The following is a 23223-nucleotide window of genomic DNA, read 5'->3' on the forward strand; positions in this document are numbered from 1 at the left end:
CAGGACGTCGTGAGAGAACAGAGAAGTTTCAGAAGAAGTCGGTTTCAGCATTTTATCCGGATATTCCACTGTTAAAGGAGTTTTTTTAATGAAAGACGTGCGGACGGGTCCGCGCGTCGGGACGCAGCCGGCGCGGTGCGGCGGCACAGGAAAAACACCTCCGTGTTGATAACCATTTGTAAAATCCAGGCGGCTTTTGATGGCTTTCAGTGGAGTGAGTATATGAGAAATTGTTTAACAGCTGGACATGTTCCAACTTGTCCTTAAGGCTTCCAACAGAGGTGTTTTTCCTGTGGCGGAGCGTCGCGGCGGCTGCGAGCCGACGCTGCAATCCGCCCGTACGTCTTTCATTTAAAAAAATCTCCTTTAACACTGGAATATCCAGATAAAATGCTGAAACCGACTTCTTCTGAAACTTCTCTGTTCTCTCACGACGTCCTGGATCAATAGAGCCTGAAATGTGGAGGTTTTCAGCTTGAAACAGGCTGACGATGGCGCCTGAGAGCGCTGAGCAACGTCTCACACCGTGGGAAGTCCTTAAAGCGACAGTATCACCTCAAAATCTCTCATCAGCCGTTAAAATTTTCACTGAAAACCAGCTTAATTTTTCGAACCGTGTCCACTTCGATGTGTCTCACAAGTTTAGAAAAAATTTTGATCAAACAAAGCGCCAGTCTCTCAGCAACTTCTCAGACAAAGGAATTCCGACGAGGGGCTGGATGACTCCTCCCACAAGGAGTGCTCACAGGCGAATGACGTCACCGACAGGCGTGGAAAAACTCACGCATGTGCACGAGGGTTCAAGCATGTCTGACGTAAAAACATATGAATGAAATCCATATAGTTTTTTGAAAAAAATAAAAAGGACCCTTACTTTATTGACAGCCCTCGTAAATCTGGATTTGGAAATTGTATTGGCTTTCTGTGTGGACAACTTTGGGTTATTGTGGCTTTGGTGCCATATAGGCCAGGCCAGCTGACAGTCTTGTCTGGGCCCGGGACAAGATAATGTTGGATGGGCCCTCTCCTCCACCACCACCGGGTTTTTTTTGTCACTAAACATCACCAGTTACGTTTGATATATTGTGATAATGCAATAAATAAGGTATTCTATACGAGGGGAAAATCTTAGCTCTCCATGGCAGCTGAGATTTTAGTTAAATATGACATTTATATACTTGTCACAAAGGACCTGCTAATATTATTAAGAGTTGTGCATACACATTTTCTAATTCTTATACATGCAGGAAAAATAGACCAGGAAAGAATAAATTAGGCATTTTATTTTGAAGAATTTTCTTTGTCAACTGATAATACAGTAAATAAGCATGTATAACAAACTTTAAATGAAAACTTTATCAGTTCAACATCATGCTAGAACTGTCAGTTCTGTAACTTCAAAACCAAATGAACATCTCACAACTGACATTAGTTTATCTCTTCTCCTGTCTTCCTCTCCTTACCTCTGCTCCTTCTCACTTCTCTCTCTTGTCTTATGCTCTTCTCATCTGCTCTTCCTCTCCTGTCTTCACCTCTGCTGTCTTCCTCTCTTCTCTTCTTATCTGCTCCTCCTCTCCCCTCCTCTCCTCTTCGTAAAAAAGTGACAGGCATTGACAATACATTAAGAAACTACCACATAAACTCTTCATATGTACTGAAATTTTGTGCCTGATAATCAGTCTCTGATTCCTGCTCAGTGGACAGCTCCTGCTCTCTCTCTTCTACGTCTGCGGGAGCCTCACTCTGTGCATCGTGACACAACCCGCCTCTCTCTTCTCCGTCACCCGTACCCTGACTCCTCACACCTGCCTGCTGCTCGCTCTCCCTCTGTGTTTCTGTCAAAGATAACGTGTTTTGTCAGGCTTTGTACAAGCTAAGCTAAGCTGGTCACTTAGGCTGCGTTACAAGTTTGGCTGCACTTCTTACCTTGCTCTATTCCCAGCATCACTGTCGGCACATTTTTTAAAATATTTGTTTAGAGCATTTCGCAACCCTTTGTTTTCCTCTTCTCTTTTTCTCTTTTCTTTCCTTTTCTGGGCACTGGACTTAAGCTTACCAGACATACTGATTGCAGACCCGCGCACCTTCTCAATGCCAAATTAAAAACAACATCAAAGGTTGATCCAGGCCAAACCATTTTTGTGTTTGGGGTGGGAGGGTTCATGATCACTATTTCTCAAGGACAACTAGGAGAATACAAATAAAAAACTGTAATGTGATTGAAATAATGGTTTTCCACAAATAGGACTATTCTAACAATTTTTTTTAAAATCCACAATTTAATGAGGGCCCAGTTGTGGGCCCCGCCTCTCCCTGGGCCCGGGACAGCAGACTCCTTTGTCCCCCCCTATCGGCGGCCCTGATATAGGCTATCTGTCAAACTAGCCAAGACTTCAAGACTTTTTATTGTTTTAAATACAAATGTTTTATTTATGAGAATGAAATAATGTTGACTATTGAGGCAACAAACTATTCATGTTTGCACAGTCCACAGGTGAAGCTTGTAACTCCTTCAGAGGTATCTTGGTGGCTTCCCTCGGTAGTGTCCTCTGTGCACTTGATACTTTTTGAGGATGGCCTGGTCTAGAATGTTTTGCCATAGTCTTTTTAATACCAAATGGCTTATTTTGACCAAATTCAAAGGTTTGTGTAACACTTGAAATTAAGACTATAGAAAATGCTGTAAATTCAACACCTCTGGACAATCGGGTTTAATTATCCACTAATTAATGGTGACAGATTCTACTATGAGCACATACTCTTGATTCAATTTCAATAAACAGGCAACATAATTTTTTCCATTGTCTAAAGATATATGGACCAAAGTATATCATCAGCTGACATGCAGAAAGAAATAAAATGTACATTTTCGAGGTTTCAGCAATTTGAAGAATTAGTCTTAAACAACACAGCAACAAAATTAAAAATTTGTTTGCTTAAGATGAACGCACATGCTTGCTTGCTTGTTGGTTCAAATGTGTTGTGTCTAACCTGATGCAACTGTTTTTAACTTTTAATATAGAAGTTTTTTGATGACTTTGTGGGTACTGTAGTTTAATTCCTGTATATAAATGATTTACTATTACAATGTGTGCCATTTTACACACCAAGATATGCTAATTATTTGTACAAATGGTGATGGTGTCTTAAATAAAATTATAACTGAACTTCAGTGCATGTGGCTCTGTTATGTTTTGTATGGTGACATTAATGACTTTGATGTAAGGGTCCAAAAACCATTCCTGAAATTACAGAGTTGGTATCTGGAGTCAAAATAGTAATGGCTAATGTATTAACTACCTTATGTAAATTGTACTCTAATATACTCTTCAGTTTGCAGATCTTTGCAGTTTGTAGTAAATTGTATGATGATATTAGATAGTACAAATGCATACATTCCCTTGGTCTGGGTAGATTGGGGGCATTGTGTCTTTCTCCTTGCACAGTCGCTCAGTTTTTGAGAACTGTACTCTACACAGATTTACCATAGAGTGCCAAACTGTATTTCTTCATAATTGATGTAAATAAAGTCTAAGACATATTCAATAAGTTGGAAATGTTCATGTATCCATCCCCTGACTTCTCTGAAGAAAACTGGCAATAAAACTGATTATTTACAAGTATTATACCAAAGTGTTCCATTACTTAAGCAACCCATCATCTTGGTTTATATTGTATATTTTTAATTAATTTATATCAAGTTGTAGAGATTTGCTTTGAGTTTAAGGAAGATCATTTTAGTTTTTTTTTTTTTTTTTTGTATTTAAAATGGCATAAACAAATTACAATGTGTGAAATACGAAGTGTTGCAGTACTTTTGGAGCGCACTACATGGGTTGTGCAGTGGAGTGATGTGTGTGTGTGTGGTTTGCTGTGCTTGTCTGTAAGAGATGTGTCTCTATCTGGTGTTGAGGTGTGAGAAATGTATGGTCTGTACATCAGTCATCCTTTTGACAGACTGACAGTGATCACTATGCAGCATTATGTGTGAGCGAGTGTGCAGGTCAGCGGTGCGTACACGGTCCCACAGCAGACAAACCCCCCAGAAGACGCACATTATTTGTGCATCCACTGTGTCTGGTGGTGTGGATATAGAGGGGTTCAGTCAGAACTGACTGAATGACCCCAAAATCAACTACAAAAGTGATTGGATTCCCCTCTGACCAGTGATGCCGGTAATGCATTACTGTAATCTGACTGCTTTTTTCAGTAATGAGTAATCGAACGCGTTAATCTTTCCAAATCAGTAATCAGAATCAAAATTACTTCCCAAAGTCACTGCATTACTATTATTTCTGCATTGTGGGTCAATCGCAGCTTTAAACATGGCCTGTTGGCAGGGGGTCAGGGTTTGACTGAATTGCCCACTTTTCAGTTTGATTCCGTGGATTTCAGCAGCCTCTCCGAATTGAAAAACAGTTGTCGTCTCTCAAAGCACGATGACGACAGCACATCTGCACTGAGCTTTACAAAGACATTTTTACACTGTTCCCCTCCACCCCTTTATTTAAAACTGAGCTGAGCCGCTCTGTCTCCTCTCTAAAATTGGCTGATCCACGACGCGTTAACTAACACTTTATCCACCCAAAATGCACCTAAACTCTTTCTGAAGATGACATGGATGTAAAAAACACTGATAATACTTTCTTACTTGCCAGTCTGGTTGTTTTCTGCATAAATAAACATCCATTCTTCTAGCTCCAAAGCCAAACCAGGGGTGAATCCAAATGGAAAGGGGTGGGATGCGGCCCCCCACAACACCCCTAGATTAAAGGTCCACTTTTGAAGCCTTTTTTTTTTTACTAGTACTACTAATACTATTTATAATAATAATAATAATGTGTACACAGTGATGGAATAAATTCCGAATTTTTGAGGTGCACTTGTGTGGTGCCCCAGGGCTCAGTCCTTGGACCTTTGTTGTTTCTTTTATATATTAATGGCATATGTTTAGTTTCTAAGCTGGTGAGTTGTATTTTATTTGCTGATGACATAACTGTGTTTTGTAGTGGGGATCATTTGGGACAGGTTCTAGATGTGATGGAGAGGGAACTGCAGACGTTTAAAGAATGGTTAGTTTCAAACAAGTTGTTGCTTAACTTTAGAAAAACAAAGTATATCGTATTTGGAAATAAGATCAGGAATTTATGTAGAAATTTACTCATACACTATGTTGAAACTGAATTTGTTGTGGGCTGCCTGCTCTGTTCCTCCTGCTGCTGCTCCTTTTTTCCCTCTGCACAGGTGGTATGCCTCAAGCTGATCGACACACCTGATCTTCATTCAATCAGCACCTGCATATGAACTCCGGCTCCTCATTCCATCTTCGCCAGAAACTCTGCTAATCTTCCACGGTAAGCTTGGCCTCTCTATTCTTCCTGAGATAGAATATTCTCTGACTTTTTGGGTGTTTCCACACACCTCCTGTCTGAGCCTCAGCTTAGAGCTGACTTCTCCCTCGTTGCTGCTGCACCAAGACCACCTGTAGCCTGTGGGCGGCTAAGTGTTTGTCACCTTTTTGCTCACACAAGCCGCTTCACTCTGAACTCTGATTGGATTATTGTACAAACTGAACTGTGAACTCTTCCTGATAACAAACACTAAGAAGAAACTTAACTGAATCATCCATCCATCCATCCATTTTCTTCCACTTTATCCGGAGTCGGGTCGCGGGGGCAGCAGCTGAAGCAAAGCCGCCCAGACCTCCCGATCCACACACAGCTCCTCCGGGGGAACCCCAAGGCGTTCCCAAGCCAGCCAAGAGATGTAGTCCCTCCAGCGTGTCCTGGGTCTTCCCCGGGGCCTCCTCCCAATGGGACGTGCCCGGAACACCTCTCCAGCGAGGCATCCAGGGGGCATCTGGAAAAGATGCCCGAGCCACCTCAACTGACTGCTTTCGACGTGGAGGAGCAGTGGCTCGACTCCGAGCTCCTCCGAGTGACCGAGCTCCTCACCCTGTCTCTAAGGGAGCGCCCAGCCACCCTGCAGAGGAAACTCATCTCGGCCGCTTGTACTCACGATCTCGTTCTTTCGGTCATGAGCCAAATCTCATGACCATAGGTGAGGATCGGAACGTAGATCGATCGGTAAATCGAGAGCTTTGCCCCCCTACTCAGCTCTCTTTTCACCACGACGGTCCGATACAGTGACCGTATCACTGCAGATGCTGCACCGATCCGTCTATCGATCTCACGCTCCATCCGTCACTCACTTGTGAACAAGACCCCGAGATACTTAAACTCCTCCACTTGAGGCAAGGACACTCCACCGACCTGAAGAGGGCAGCACCTTTTTCCGGTCGAGAACCATGGCCTCGATTTGGAGGTGCTGATTTTCATCCCGGACCGCTTCACACTCGGCTGCAAACCGCCCCAAGTGCATGCTGAAGGTCCTGATTTGATGAAGCCAACAGAACCACATCGTCCGCAAACAGCAATTAGCAGCAATCTTCCATTCCAGCTTATTAATTAATCAAAAACCTAGACAGAGCTTTAATTCATTTGAAAGCTTGTCTCTTAGTCTTGTCCATCCAAATTGGAAGTCCCAAAAACCAGTTTATTTGTTATTATCTATCGTCCACCTGGTCGTTACTGTGAGTTTCTCTGTGAATTTTCAGACCTTTTGTCTGACTTAGTGCTAGCTCAGATAAGATAATTATAGTGGGCGATTTTAACATCCACACAGATGCTGAGAATGACAGCCTCAACACTGCATTTAATCTATTATTAGACTCTATCGGCTTTGCTCAAAAAGTAAATGAGTCCACCCACCACTTTAATCATATTTTAGATCTTGTTCTGACTTATGGTATGGAAATAGAAGACTTAACAGTATTCCCTGAAAACTCCCTTTTGTCTGATCATTTTTTAATAACATTTACATTTACCCTGATGGACTACCCTGCAGTGGGGAATAAGTTTCATTACACTAGAAGTCTTTCAGAAAGCGCTGTAACTAGGTTTAAGGATATGATTCCTTCTTTATGTTCTCTAATGTCATATACCAACACAGAGCAGAGTAGCTACCTAAACTCTGTAAGGGAGTTAGAGTATCTTGTCAATAGTTTACATCCTCATTGAAGACAACTTTGGATGCTGTAGCTCCTCTGAAAAAGAGAGCTTTAAATCAGAAGTGTCTGACTTCCGTGGTATAACTCACAAACTCGTAGCTTAAAGCAGATAACCCGTAAGTTGGAGAGGAAATGGCGTCTCACTAATTTAGAAGATATTCACTTAGCCTGGAAAAAGAGTTTGTTGCTCTATAAGAAAGCCCTTCGTGAAGCTAGGACATCTTTCTACTCATCACTAATTGAAGAAAATAAGAACAACCCCAGGTTTCGTTTCAGCACTGTAGCCAGGCTGACAAAGAGTCAGAGCTCTATTGAGCTGAGTATTCCATTAACTTTAACTAGTAATGACTTCATGACTTTCTTTGCTAACAAAATTTTGACTATTAGAGAAAAAATTACTCATAACCATCCAAAGATGTATCGTTATCTTTGGCTGCTTTCAGTGATGCCGGTATTTGGTTAGACTCTTTCTCTCCGATGTTCTGTCTGAGTTATTTTCATTAGTTACTTCATCCAAACCATCAACATGCTTATTAGACCCCATTTCCTGCCAGGCTGCGCAAGGAAGTCCTACCATTATTTAATGCTTCAATCTTAAATATGATCAATCTATCTTTGTTAGTTGGTTATGTACCACAGGCCTTTAAGGTGGCAGTAATTAAACCATTACTTAAAAAGCCATCACTTGACCCAGCTATCTTAGCTAATTATAGGCCAATCTCCAACCTTCCTTTTCTCTCAAAGATTCTTGAGAGGGTAGTTGTAAAACAGCTAACTGATCACCTGCAGAGGAATGGTCTATTTGAAGAGTTTCAGTCAGGTTTTAGAATTCATCATAGTACAGAAACAGCATTAGTGAAGGTTACAAATTATCTTCTTATGGCTTCGGACAGTGGACTTATCTCTGTGCTTGTTCTGTTGGACCTCAGTGCTGCTTTGATACTGTTGACCATAAAATTTTATTACAGAGATTAGAGCATGTCAAGAGGTATTAAAGGCATTGCGCTGCGGTGGTTTGAATCATATTTGTCTAATAGATTACAGTTTGTTCATGTAAATGGGGAATCTTCCTCACAGACTAAGTTAATTATGGAGTTCCACAAGGTTCTGTGCTAGGACCAATTTTATTCACTTTATACATGCTTCCCTTGGGCAGTATTATTAGACGGTATTGCTTAAATTTTCATTGTTACGCAGATGATACCCAGCTTTATCTATCCATGAAGCCAGGTGGATACGCACCAATTAGCTAAACTGCAGGATTGTCTTACAGACATAAAGACATGGATGACCTCGTAATTTCCTGCTTTAAACTCAGATAAACTGAAGTTATTGTACTTGGCCCCACAAATCTTAGAAGCATGGTGTCTAACCAGATCGTTACTCTGGATGGCATTTCCCTGATCTCTAGTAATACTGTGAGAAATCTTGGAGTTATTTTGATCAGGATATGTCATTCAAAAGCGCATATTAAACAAATATGTAGGACTGCCTTTTTGCATTTACGCAATATCTCTAAAATCAGAAAGGTCTTGTCTCAGAGTGATGCTGAAAAACTAATTCATGCATTTGTTTCCTCTAGGCTGGACTATTGTAATTCATTATTATCAGGTTGTCCTAAAAGTTCCCTAAAAAGCCTTCAATGGTTCAGAATGCTGCAGCTAGAGTACTGACGGGGACTAGCAGGAGAGAGCATATCTCACCCGTGTTGGCCTCCCTTCATTGGCTTCCTGTTAATGCTAGAATAGAATTTAAAATTCTTCTTCTTACTTATAAGGTTTTGAATAATCAGGTCCCATCTTATCTTAGGAACCTCGTAGTACCATATTACCCCATTAGAGCGCTTCGCTCTCAGACTGCGGGCTTACTTGTAGTTCCTAGGGTTTGTAAGAGTAGAATGGGAGGCAGAGCCTTCAGCTTTCAGGCTCCTCTCCTGTGGAACCAGCTCCCAATTCAGATCAGGGAGACAGATACCCTCTCTACTTTTAAGATTAGGCTTAAAACTTTCCTTTTCGCTAAGGCTTATAGTTAGGGCTGGATCGGGTGACCCTGGACCATCCCTTGGTTATGTTGCTTTAGACGTAGACTGTGTTTCATAATTATTGTATGGCCTTGCCTTGCAATGTGGAGCGCCTTGGGGCAACTGTTTGTTGTGATTTGGCGCTATACAAGAAAAAGTTGATTGATTGAAACAGCAGAGACGAGATTCTGTGGTTCCCAAACCACACCCTCTCTACACCCTGGCTGTGTCTAGAAATTCTGTCCATAAAAATAATAAACAGAACCGGTGACAAAGGGCAGCCCTGGCGGAGGCCAACGTGCACTGGAAACAGATTTGACTTACTACCGGCAATGCGAACCAAGCTCCTGCTGCGGTCGTACAGGGACCGGATAGCCCTTAGCAAAGGACCCTGGACCCCGTACTCCCGGAGCACTCCCCACAGGGTGCCCGAGGGACACGGTCAAACGCCTTCTCCAGATCCACAAAACACATGTGGACTGATTGGGCGAACTCCCATGAACCCTCGAGCACCCGATGGAGCGTATAGAGCTGGTCTAGTGTGCCGTGACCAGGACGAAAACCACACTGCTCCTCCTGAATCCGAGGTTTGACCATCGTTCAAACCTTGGATTCGCTCCCCTCGCTCCCCCTCTAGCTGCCACCTTATCGTGGTGGGGGAGTTTGCGTACCTGGATGATCCTAGGAGCTATGTTGTCGGGGGGCTTTGTGCTCCCTATAGGGTCTCCCAAGGCAAACAGGTCCTAGGTGATGGGTCAGACTAAGGGCAGTTCAGAACCTCCATGAGCAGTTAAAAATCAAGGACCGAGACGTAGCCCGGTATGGCGGAGCCGGGGCCCCACCCTGGAGCCAAGCCTGGGGTTGGGGCTCGCGCGCGAGCGCCTGGTGGTCGGGCCTTAGCCCATGGGGCCCGGCTGGGCTCAGCCCAAAAGAGCGAAGTGGGCCCACCCTCCTGTGGGTTCACCACCTGCGGAGGGGGCCATGGGGGTCGAGTGCAGAGAGGATTGGGTGGCGGTCGAGGGCGGGTGGCCCGGCGGCCCGGTCCATGCTCACAGCCCTGGCTGTTGGGACGTGCAATATCACCTCGCTGGGGGGGAAGGAGCCTGAGCTTGTGTGGGAGGTTGAGAGATACCGACTCGAGATAGTCGGGCTCACCTCCACGCACAGCTTGGGCTCTGGTACCCAACTCCTGGAGAGGGGTTGGACGCTGAACTGAATCACTCGACTGCATATCTGGACCAGCTGGGCAATTCTATGGTAACGGAATTACAACAGCAGCAAAATCTGGACATACTGCCTCTAACGACTACAGATTAGGTCAGATTGTAATTCCGTTAACGTAGAATTGCCCAGCTGTAATAGTTTATCACTGATTGACTGTGTGAATCTCTTCTGGAAGTTACTGGCTCAGTACTCACTCATCTGTCTCTCCTCCCCAGTCACGTCGACAACTTGCAGGTGGCCACCTGGCTCCGGGCTCATTCCACCTGAACTGAAGACATCTGGGCTGCGGTTCCCCTGGTTCCACCGCTGAGCAGGCCAGTCTCCATGCGGCTAGATAGCCGGGCACTTGACTCATTTATCCTCAGTATTTGAACTCATTGTAAATAAATCTCTTTCTAACCTACCTTCTTGTCCCAGCTCTTGGGTTTTGTCTTCCATTCACAGCCGAACCATAACACTTGTAAATTAAACTAAATTTCTTAGGGTCTTTATTGACAATTATCTTAGTTGGAAAATGCATATAAATGTTAAATCGAAAATGTCATTGCCATTTTGTATAAAGCACAAGACTTTGTTGTGTGTTGGGGGTTTGGCTGGGCATTGTTTTGCTGTTTTTGTGTTTATTTTCCTCCCAGGTGGTTTGGGGCTGATCTCTGGGAAGAGTGTGCTGCAGAAGAGTCTCTCACCTCTGTTACGGTGATCTGCTGCACCTGTTGCACTCACGTGCGGCTCTCTATCAGGACGATCTACAACACCTGTGGCATTCACGTGCAGATCTAAGAACTCTCAGCTGGTGCCAATGAAGAAATGAAGAGCTGCATTTAAGCCAGCAGTGATCAGGGCTGAATTGCCGGAGAATATGACCATGTGACGATCGTTTGGGGACGCTGAGGGCCGCTCCAGATTCTGACATTGCGCCTGTGAAGGAGAACGAGGGTGAGAGGCAAACGCGGTCAGCACACGTCAGAGGTGATTATTCTGCAAGGCTTATCTGTAATTGTAATTTGGCGTTTTTGCGCAGCTATAATTAAATATTGGTGAAAATTGTCTGGTTTGCTCCTCACGGCAGTGGCGCGCGGATTGATTATCCTCCACTAGCTGTGAGCAGCAGCCCTTTTGAACTAAATCCGAAAGCAGACCTGAACGTGTAGCTGATAAGTGTGCCTCTAAATAATATTTCGTGGTAACAGTGTTGAATAACCTCACCTCTGTTCCTCCTTCACAGAGTACAGTCCTGGGAAAAACCACCTGGGGGGGTGTCGGCAGAATTCCTGAGTCCAAAACATTCAGGCTCCGATCTATTGAGACACTGAGAAAGCGCGCCGCCTCTTCACCTCACCAGTTTTGTTTAGTATTTCATGTACAGCACTAGGGGAAAAAAAATAATAAAATAAACACTTGTTTCTTTTGGAACTGCTTCTGGTTATTGACGCTGGGTTCAGTCAGACGCTGGATCGCTCCTCAATCCGCGTCCAAACCATAACAGAATTCTCCGGCCATTCCGTATGGACCCAGCGGCAGAGCAGTTCCTTTTCAGGAAAAAGTCCAGAAACACCTGGAGATGATTTGGGAGCGAGGTATAGCACCTTTCAATCCAAATTCAGCAGACAGATGCACGTGTTACGGAGCTAGTAGCGCAGGCAGTTCGCTTCCTGCGGTTGCAGCTCCGGTTCCATCGAGCCCAGTACAGATAAGTTCGCCGTCCAGGGATTCAGCTCCTGAACCGGTTATATGTCATCCGGAACCTTATTCGGGAGATGTGGAGACTTGTGCTCCGTTTTTGATGCAGTGTTTTTTGGTTTTTGCTCAGCGACCGGCGTCTTTCTCTTCTGAGAGCAGCCGTGTGTCATATGTTACAAATCTGCTGTGAGGGGACGCGCTGGCATGGGTCACTGCGTTGTGGAGCAATAAATGATCACTGCTAGAATCTTTTGATGAATTTTCCCGTGAGTTCCGTTTGGTTTTTGATTATCCGGTAAAGACAAATACCGTGGTTCAACGATTGCTGAACCTCCGACAGGGGCGGCGAAGCGCAGCTGCTTATTCTGTGGATTTTCGAATCTTTTCTGCACAATCCGGTTGGAACGCTGCCGCTTTGAGAGGGGTGTTTGTAGACGGGTGGAATGATTCCCTGAAAGATGAGCTAGTAGTCCGTGACGAACCGAAGGATTTAAACGAGTTGATATCCTTGGTTATTCGTCTAGATGATCGGATTAAGGAGCGTGGACGGGAGAGAGGGCGAACGTCCGAGCGGGGTTTTGTGTCTCGGGGCTTTCCCCGACACAGGTCCGGACCGCCTCTTCTTCGCTCCACTGAGACTCCTCCGACGGGACCTCTAGCTCCTCTAGTGGATGAGCCAATGCAACTCGGAAGGGTTAGAACAGCCATATTACCCCGGTCAAACGAGTGTCAGGAGACAGGACAGTAATATGGCTCCAGGTGTTTTTTGGGAATTATTTGGGATATAATTGGGGAGTTTTTTGTGAACTGATTTTTGTGTACAGCACTTGAGGCAGTTCTGGTGGAGTGAACAGGCTGGCTGATCGGAGTTCGCTTGGGCTCAGGTGAGCATGGGTTTTTATTATTTATAGTTGTTTAATTTTTGTTAGTGGTGTGGGTCGTTTTGCTTTGTTGGTTTTTATTTCCCTGTCCCCTAACCCCAACCTCACACACTTCTGACCGTTCGTCTTTAGTGTTGTGGGGTGGTGCAGGTTGGTTATGCTGGGCATCCCCAAGAAAACCTCTGCACCTGGGGGGGGGGGTTTCAGGGCCTTTATTTAGGTTTAGTTAATTCCCAGTTCCACCCCAGCCTCGGTGAGCCTCTGACCGTTCGCCATTGGCGTCACTGGGGTGTGGGGCAGTGGGAATATACTTCAGTCGGAGCGGTGGGGCCGATCAGAGCCGTACGCCTTTTCCGCTGTCCATCCCTCCCGGTAGACTGGAGTATAGTCGGAGGGACGACACCGGCCGGATTGCCGGTTTTCCCCTGCCTTTGGGGGTGGGGCTGGGTTACATTTTGCCTGTTGTCTTCCCCGGCTCAGTAGTCCTGAGCCGATTGCCACGACGTGTCTGCCGACAGACTCTGGGGGTGTTCCGGGGTCTTTCGGGGTGCTGGGGAGGTCAACGGGGCTTCCCGTTGTTTTTATTTGCCCCTGGGGTGGTTTTTTGGGGTCCCCTGGGGGTTTGCGATTTTTATGTTGTTTATGTTTGTCCTCCTGTTTTCCACCTCTGGGGTTTGATGGAACGGTCCTCTGGGAGGCGTTAAGGCTCCCGTATACGCCTGGGGATTCCTGGATGGCCCCAGCCATGGTTGTTACTCCCGGAGTTGACAAGAATGTCCTCTGGGGGGAGTTGACCTCTACATGTTGGAGGGAGGGTGTTGATTGTTTTTTTTTTTTTTTTACTGTAGCTTGTGTTATTTTGTGTTGTGGGGCTTTATTGGGTTTTTGGGGTTCGTCCGTGTCTTTCGGTTCTCTTTCCTTCCAGGGGTTTGATGGGACGGTCCCCTGGGGAGGTGTTGGGGTGGGTGTTGTTTTCTTTTGTGTTTTCCCAGTGTGCTTCCTGGGGTGTGTTTGTGGTGTTCTCTGGGGGGGGGGGGGGGGGGGGTTCCTGTGTTTTTGTTTTTTATGTTGGGGTTGTGTTGGGACTCTTTTGGAGTTGTTTGGGGGGTGTTTTGTTTTGATGCAAGCTGGCCTTCCAGCCGCATCTCCCGGCCTGTTGCTGCTGTGGACTCTGGGGGCATCGTTGCTGTCCGCCTCCTGCTTTGGACCCCGATGAGAGGGGCTGTTTCGGGTAGGTCTGTGCGGTCGCCGGGAGGCTTCCGTTGACGGGGGGTACTGTTGTGTGTTGGGGGGGTTGGCTGGGCATTGTTTTGCTGTTTTTGTGTTTATTTTCCTCCCAGGGGGTTTGGGGCTGATCTCTGGGGAGAGTGTGCTGCAGAAGAGTCTCTCACCTCTGTTACGGTGATCTGCTGCACCTATTGCACTCACGTGCGGCTCTCTATCAGGACGATCTACGACACCTGTGGCATTCACGTGCAGATCTAAGGACTCTCAGCTGGTGCCAATGAAGAAATGAAGAGCTGCATTTAAGCCAGCAGTGATCAGGGCTGAATTGCCGGAGAATACAACCATGTGACAATCGTTTGGGGATGCTGAGGGCCACTCCAGATTCTGACATTGTGCCTGTGAAGGAGGACGAGGGTGAGAGGCAAACGCGGTCAGCACACGTCAGAGGTGATTATTCTGCAAGGCTTATCTGTAATTGTAATTTGGTGTTTTTGCGCAGCTATAATTAAATATTGGTGAAAATTGTCTGGTTTGCTCCTCACGGCAGTGGCGCATGGATTGATTATCCTCCACTAGCTGTGAGCAGCAGCCCTTTTGAACTAAATCCGAAAGCAGACCTGAACGTGTAGCTGATAAGTGTGCCTCTAAATAATATTTCGTGGTAACAGTGTTGAATAACCTCACCTCTGTTCCTCCTTCACAGAGTACAGTCCTGGGAAAAGCCACCTGGGGGGGTGTCAGCGGAATTCCTGAGTCCAAAACGTTCGGGCTCCGATCTATTGAGATGCTGAGAAAGCGCGCCGCCTCTTCACCTCACCAGTTTTGTTTAGTATTTCATGTACAGCACTAGGGAAAAAAAACTTGTTTCTTTTGGAACTGCTTCTGGTTATTTGACGCTGGGTTCAGTCAGACGCTGGATCACTCCTCGATCCGCATCCAAACCATAACAGACTTCCTCTCCCAACACATTTGTTACTTAGATCATTCATTACTTGTTCCATACATGACCTACTGTATTGAAGTTTGGGGAACCAGCTACAAAACTAATACAAATCCTATATTTTTACTTCAAAAGAAAGCTATAAGAATTACTAGTAAGAAACCATATCGTGAGCCAACAAATGCATTTTGTCTGTTTGCATATTTTTGGATTTGATTGATTATATCATAATACATATTATGTTTAAAGTAAAAAAATGAACTTTTACCACAACATGTCCAGGACCTGTTTAAAATGAGGGAATCCAGTTATAGTAATTTGCGAGGAACATTATTTCAGAAATCAAAGATTAGAACTACCATAAAAAAGTCAGTGTTTCTGTTAAAGGTGTTAATATTTGGAATAATTGCCCGGATAACATAAAATCCCTTGTTAATTTGGTTGGCTTTAAAAGGCTCTGCAAAAATGATTTGATTACTTGTTATAGCATGATGAATTAGGGTTATTGATTTTGTTTTGTTTGTTGTGCACTGTTGTTTGTGTTTTTGAAATTTTAGTTCAGGGATTACTTTATGCTTTGTATTAGTTATCATGGATATATGTATAATTTTATACACATATCTATAATTTTTATTTTTTTGGTTAAAGGAGTGCGCTTTTACAAGCTTTTGCTTCTGCCTACACCCTTTTGGGCACATGGTTTGTTGTTGGATTATTTTCTTTCTTTGTAAGTTTCTTGTTGTTTTTGGATCTGTCTGTGCCGAATAAATTCATTCATTCATTATAATTTCAACTAAAATGTTTAGAGAGAATTTAAATCTTACAAAAATGTTAGAATGAATTTAATAGTTACATTTATCAACAATGTAGGTTAGAAATTGCAAGTTTTACCATTACAACACCGTCGACTGTTAAAGAAAGATGTCTTTATTTAATTTTTTTATAAAACAAACATTTATGATCATTGAAGTCAAGAAAGGGTGACTATAAAGTGAGTATTGGCAAAACGGTTTTTTTTTGGGGGGGGGGGGGGGGTGTTGTAAGGCAGCTGCCGAATAAAGTAATCTAACTTAGTTACTTTTGAAAGTGGGTAATCAGTAAAGTAACTAAGTTACTTTTTCAAGGGGTAATCAGTAATTGGATTACTTTTTCAAAGTAACTGTGGCAACACTGCCTCTGACACATTTAAAATCAGTTCTGGTTATTTGATGGGGTACATCCTGAACAGGACCCAAAGTGAGACAGGCGAGGTACGCCCCCAACAGGACCCAATATGAGAGAGGTGAGGTATGCCCCGAACAGGACCCAATGTGAGAGAATAGGACCCAATGTGAGAGAGGCGAGGTACACCCCAAACAGGACCCAAAGTGAGAGAGGTGACGTACACCCCGAACAGGACCCCATGTAAGAGAGGTGACGTACGCCCGAACAGGACCCAATGTGAGAGAGGCGAGGTACGCCCCGAACAGAACCCAATGTGAGAGAACAGGACCTAAAGTGAGAGAGGCGAGGTACACCCCGAACAGGACCCAAAGTGAGAGAGGTGAGGTACGCCCCGAACAGGACCCAAAGTGAGAGAGGTGAGGTACACCCCGAACAGGACCCAATCTATGGCAGGACCACAGACAGACACATTCACACCTATGGTCCATTTTAAGGTTTTCAATTCACCAAACCCAGACACTTTCTCTCTCACTCATCTGTTGGTTTCGGTGGTTTCCCCTGTATTTTCCCCCTCAGTGGCAGAGATAAGAAATGAATGTGACTGTGTGAAGACTATGCAGGAGGAAGTGATCATTTGTTGGCTGTTTATAAGTGGAAAGTGAAAGTAAAACGGGGACAAAGACGGATCCATTATTGGTAACCACACCCAGAATAAAGGGGAACCTATGAGCGCAGATTGTAGCAGAGGACAAGCAGAGAGCACACCGAGGTAAGTGCGTCTCCGTGGGATTTCTGTGTGTCATGATATTTGTCTGTGTATTTGATCTCTGAGACAGCAACGTGACTTTAAGCTGTATTCTGACAGTGACACCGAGTCCCGCTGCGGTGCCTGGAAAGAAAAAGCCTCGTGGGGTTTGTTTGTTTATTTACTGCTGTCTGCACAGACACGCGGGAAACTTTTCACGAGTGTTTTTTTTTTCTTGTCTTCTTTTGGCTTCTCTCCTTTTCTCTCGTGGTCATCAAAGCAATTCCGCTGTGGATCCACGTGTTGATAACCGAGGTTAGGTTAGATGATATTCGATATAAAGTGTTTCCATTTTTTAACGCAACCCAAATCAGAAAAGTTTGGATTATACGTGTTTTTTGGGGGGGGGGGGGCATAATGACCCTGACATTTTCTTTAACTTCTATATGAAACCAACATACGTATTTCATATTTTGTGTGGTTAACTTTATTTTATTTGTCCATATATATCCATTACTACATTTAAGGCTTACAAGGAAAAAATGCACCTGGCAGTTTATTCTAAATGTAAGAATTCATCAGGCTAATTGGGGAGTAAAGGAATACATGTAACGGCGTTACGTAATTAGGATACAAAAAAAAGGAAACTGTATTCCGCTACAGTTATAGAAAAAGGAAAAAAGACGTGGCTATTCAGATTACTGGTATATTTAGTAAAAATAGGGATTACTTCGCAGGATTATAACTTTAATGCATTTTATGATATTATCCAGGGTTCTAGCTAGCGCAAACTTGCGTTACAGCCCGTTTTCAATACAGCGTCTGTAATAAACCGCGGTAAGTCCACTTCTTAACACCTCTCAAAGCCATTAAAATATCATGAGTCACTTTTGTGTGGATTAAAGTCCCTAACTGGGACTCTGGTCTTATTGCAGTCGAGAAACGAGAATCGTCCTCCGTTTTGTCACAGCTTTAAACGCTGCGCGGCTGAATTAATAACTTCAAAACGAATCGCCGCTTTAAATACAATGACATCTCTTACAAACGTTGCAATACAGACAAACTACGATCGACTAAAACGTTTTTTCCTCCAAAAATGAGACGTCCTGCATTCTTTATAAACCTGACCTGCAGCACATCTGCAAGAGCTCAGCTCATAGGTATGGAAAGACATTCATGCCAATAATAATGTCTGAAAGAAATGCTTTTGACAAAAACTAACAGATTTTATTTCTGTTTATGTCCAGAGATCAAGGATCCACCATGTAGAGTTTATTATGTCCAGAGTTTAAGGATCCAGTAACCAATGTCATATTTATTTACTTTAAGACTCAATAAAATGTTGTTCAATTTCAATTTAATCAGCTTATAAAGCGCCAAATTACAACAAAAGCCATCTCAAGGTGCCTCACACAGAACAGTTCAACAAAAATTAAAATAAATAAATAAAAATAAAAAAAATCAAATACCTAATTAAAAACAGAAGTAAAAGAATAAAACATAACAAAATAAAAACTACTCATAAGAAAGAGAATAAAATCTTGACTTAAAAATGTCCACGGACTCCGACTGCCTCACTGAGGGCCATGTACTGGCTAACCCAGAACGAGATTGCTCACTCAACAAACTTCCCCAGCCTTGTGGACATGATGAAGGGACTTGGGCTGTCGTACCGTCCCTTCATGAACAGCGACATGACGTATCCTAACCGGGCAAAATATTGATGAAGTACCCGGATGTTAATGCATTTTCAATGGAGATCTGAGACTGGACACACAGAAAAATGCTCACAAAATATGTTAAAATGCCATTTTGACCTGGATATTGAGCCAGTAAAATTAAATTACATTAAATTATGTCAGGAAAGTATTAAACTTACTCTGACACTCACACACATTCCCAAATATTAGTGTTGAAAGTTACACGGATCTGCGCTGTTCAAGCTGCTGAGTTGAGGTGTCCTGCAGCAGCTGCTGTTCAGCGCAGCTCCTAAAACCATTACATTTATATATATATATTATATTTTTACACAATTATCCTTTCTTGACCGAGTTTCATTCATGAAGTCAGTGGTGTGGCTACACGTTTCTATGTGTGGGTTTGACGGTGAGCGGCACAGCGCGGGTCAATATAATATCATTATTTTAAGGTGCAAATTTAAAAAAAAATCCCCAGTCTTGTCGAACAATTTTAATCACTAATGACAAGTATTTTAACTAGACATTGGTCTAGCCGTGGAAAATATCAACTAGACATAAGTGAAGAGTTAATGGTCCGTGTCATCGGCGACACAGGTACAGCAGGACACATACAGCTGTTTATCATCCAAATATCAATCAATCAATCAATCAATCAATTTTTTTTATATAGCGCCAAATCACAACAAACAGTTGCCCCAAGGCGCTTTATATTGTAAGGCAAGGCCATACAATAATTATGTAAAACCCCAACGGTCAAAACGACCCCCTGTGAGCAAGCACTTGGCTACAGTGGGAAGGAAAAACTCCCTTTTAACAGGAAGAAACCTCCAGCAGAACCAGGCTCAGGGAGGGGCAGTCTTCTGCTGGGACTGGTTGGGGCTGAGGGAGAGAACCAGGAAAAAGACATGCTGTGGAGGGGAGCAGAGATCGATCACTAATGATTAAATGCAGAGTGGTGCATACAGAGCAAAAAGAGAAAGAAACAATGCATCATGGGAACCCCCCAGCAGTCTACATCTATAGCAGCATAACTAAGGGATGGTTCAGGGTCACCTGATCCAGCCCTAACTATAAGCTTTAGCAAAAAGGAAAGTTTTAAGCTTAATCTTAAAAGTAGAGAGGGTGTCTGTCTCCCTGATCTGAATTGGGAGCTGGTTCCACAGGAGAGGAGCCTGAAAGCTGAAGGCTCTGCCTCCCATTCTACTCTTACAAACCCTAGGAACTACAAGTAAGCCTGCAGTCTGAGAGCGAAGCGCTCTATTGGGGTGATATGGTACTACGAGGTCCCTAAGATAAGATGGGACCTGATTATTCAAAACCTTATAAGTAAGAAGAAGAATTTTAAATTCTATTCTAGAATTAACAGGAAGCCAATGAAGAGAGGCCAATATGGGTGAGATATGCTCTCTCCTTCTAGTCCCCGTCAGTACTCTAGCTGCAGCATTTTGAATTAACTGAAGGCTTTTTAGGGAACTTTTAGGACAACCTGATAATAATGAATTACAATAGTCCAGCCTAGAGGAAATAAATGCATGAATTAGTTTTTCAGCATCACTCTGAGACAAGAGCTTTCTGATTTTTAGAGATATTGCTCTAAATGCAAAAAAGCAGTCCTACATATTTGTTTAATATGCGCTTTGAATGACATATCCTGATCAAAAATGACTCCAAGATTTCTCACAGTATTACTAGAGCTCAGGGTAATGCCATCCAGAGTAAGGATCTGGTTAGACACCATGTTTCTAAGATTTGTGGGGCCAAGTACAATAACTTCAGTTTTATCTGAGTTTAAGCATGTATAAAGTGAATAAAATTGGTCCTAGCACAGAACCTTGTGGAACTCCATAATTAACTTTAGTCTGTGAAGAAGATTCCCCATTTACATGAACAAATTTTAATCTATTAGACAAATATGATTCAAACCACCGCAGCGCAGTGCCTTTAATACCTATGGCATGCTCTAATCTCTGTAATAAAATTTTATGGTCAACAGTATCAAAAGCAGCACTGAGGTCTAACAGAACAAGCACAGAGATGAGTCCGCTGTCTGAGGCCATAAGAAGATCATTTGTAACCTTCACTAATGCTGTTTCTGTACTATGATGAATTCTAAAACCTGACTGAAACTCTTCAAATAGACCATTCCTCTGCAGATGATCAGTTAGCTGTTTTACAACTACCCTTTCAAGAATTTTTGAGAGAAAAGGAAGGTTGGAGATTGGCCTATAATTAGCTAAGATAGCTGGGTCAAGTAATGGCTTTTTAAGTAATGGTTTAATTACTGCCACCTTAAAAACCTGTGGTACATAGCCAACTAACAAAGATAGATTGATCATATTTAAGATCGAAGCATTAAATAATGGTAGGGCTTCCTTGAGCAGCCTGGTAGGAATGGGGTCTAATAAACATGTTGATGGTTTGGATGAAGTAACTAATGAAAATAACTCAGACAGAACAATCGGAGAGAGAGTCTAACCAAATACCGGCCTCACTGAAAGCAGCCAAAGATAACGATACGTCTTTGGGATGGTTATGAGTAATTTTTTCTCTAATAGTTAAAATTTTGTTAGCAAAGAAAGTCATGAAGTCATTACTAGTTAAAGTTAATGGAATACTCAGCTCAATAGAGCTCTGACTCTTTGTCAGCCTGGCTACAGTGCTGAAAAGAAACCTGGGGTTGTTCTTATTTTCTTCAATTAGTGATGAGTAGAAAGATGTCCTAGCTTTACGGAGGGCTTTTTTATAGAGCAACAGACTCTTTTTCCACGCTAAGTGAAGATCTTCTAAATTAGTGAGACGCCATTTCCTCTCCAACTTACGGGTTATCTGCTTTAAGCTACGAGTTTGTGAGTTATACCACGGAGTCAGGCACTTCTGATTTAAAGCTCTCTTTTTCAGAGGAGCTACAGCATCCAAAGTTGTCTTCAATGAGGATGTAAAACTATTGCCGTGATACTCTATCTCACTTACAGAGTTTAGGTAGCTACTCTGCACTGTGTTGGTATATGGCATTAGAGAACATAAAGAAGGAATCATATACTTAAACCTAGTTACAGCGCTTTCTGAAAGACTTCTAGTGTAATGAAACTTATTCCCCACTGCTGGGTAGTCCATCAGAGTAAATGTAAATGTTATTAAGAAATGATCAGACAGAAGGGAGTTTTCAGGGAATACTGTTAAGTCTTCTATTTCCATACCATAAGTCAGAACAAGATCTAAGATATGATTAAAGTGGTGGGTGGACTCATTTACTTTTTGAGCAAAGCCAATAGAGTCTAATAATAGATTAAATGCAGTGTTGAGGCTGTCATTCTCAGCATCTGTGTGGATGTTAAAATCGCCCACTATAATTATCTTATCTGAGCTAAGCACTAAGTCAGACAAAAGGTCTGAAAATTCACAGAGAAACTCACAGTAACGACCAGGAGGACGATAGATAACAACAAATAAAACTGGTTTTTGGGACTTCCAATTTGGATGGACAAGACTAAGAGTCAAGCTTTCAAATGAATTAAAGCTCTGTCTGGGTTTTTGATTAATTAATAAGCTGGAATGGAAGATTGCTGCTAATCCTCCGCCCCGGCCCGTGCTACGAGCATTCTGACAGTTAGTGTGACTCGGGGGTGTTGACTCATTTAAACTAACATATTCATCCTGCTGTAACCAGGTTTCTGTAAGGCAGAATAAATCAATATGTTGATCAATTATTATATCATTTACCAACAGTGACTTAGAAGAGAGAGACCTAATGTTTAATAGACCACATTTAACTGTTTTAGTCTGTGGTGCAGTTGAAGGTGCTATATTATTTTTTCTTTTTGAATTTTTATGCTTAAATAGATTTTTGCTGGTTATTGGTAGTCTGGGAGCAGGCACCGTCTCTACGGGGATGGGGTAATGAGGGGATGGCAGGGGGAGAGAAGCTGCAGAGAGGTGTGTAAGACTACAACTCTGCTTCCTGGTCCCAACCCTGGATAGTCACGGTTTGGAGGATTTAAGAAAATTGGCCAGATTTCTAGAAATGAGAGCTGCTCCATCCGAAGTGGGATGGCTGCCGTCTCTCCTAACAAGACCAGGTTTTCCCCAGAAGCTTTGCCAATTATCTATGAAGCCCACCTCATTTTTTGGACACCACTCAGACAGCCAGCAATTCAAGGAGAACATGCGGCTAAACATGTCACTCCCGGTCTGATTGGGGAGGGGCCCAGAGAAAACTACAGAGTCTGACATTGTTTTTGCAAAGTTACACACCGATTTAATGTTAATTTTAGTGACCTCCGATTGGCGTAACCGGGTGTCATTACTGCCGACGTGAATTACAGTCTTGCCAAATTTACGCTTAGCCTTAGCCAGCAGTTTCAAATTTCCTTCAATGTCGCCTGCTCTGGCCCCCGGAAGACAATTGACTATGGTTGCTGGTGTCGCTAACTTCACATTTCTCAAAACAGAGTCGCCAATAACCAGAGTTTGATCCTCAGCGGGTGTGTCGTCGAGTGGGGAAAAACGGTTAGAAATGTGAACGGGTTGGCGGTGTACACGGGGCTTCTGTTTAGGGCTACGCTTCCTCCTCACA

The 23223-nt window shown here is 43.3% G+C and overlaps 1 protein-coding gene across 4 annotated transcripts in view; it reads left to right on the forward strand.

Moving 5' to 3' along the window:
* The first annotated feature begins 16917 nt into the window (after window positions 1–16917).
* Window positions 16918–23223, forward strand: part of LOC117528585 — a 52686-nt gene continuing 46380 nt past the window's right edge. For all 4 annotated transcript variants that reach the window (XM_034191212.1, XM_034191213.1, XM_034191214.1 and 1 more), the window contains exon 1: window positions 16918–16974. The gene's annotated coding sequence lies outside the window, so the exon portion shown is untranslated. The remainder of the gene's footprint in view (window positions 16975–23223) is intronic.

This window comes from Thalassophryne amazonica, chromosome 16 (assembly GCF_902500255.1).
Source record: "Thalassophryne amazonica chromosome 16, fThaAma1.1, whole genome shotgun sequence".
Taxonomy (NCBI): domain Eukaryota; kingdom Metazoa; phylum Chordata; class Actinopteri; order Batrachoidiformes; family Batrachoididae; genus Thalassophryne; species Thalassophryne amazonica.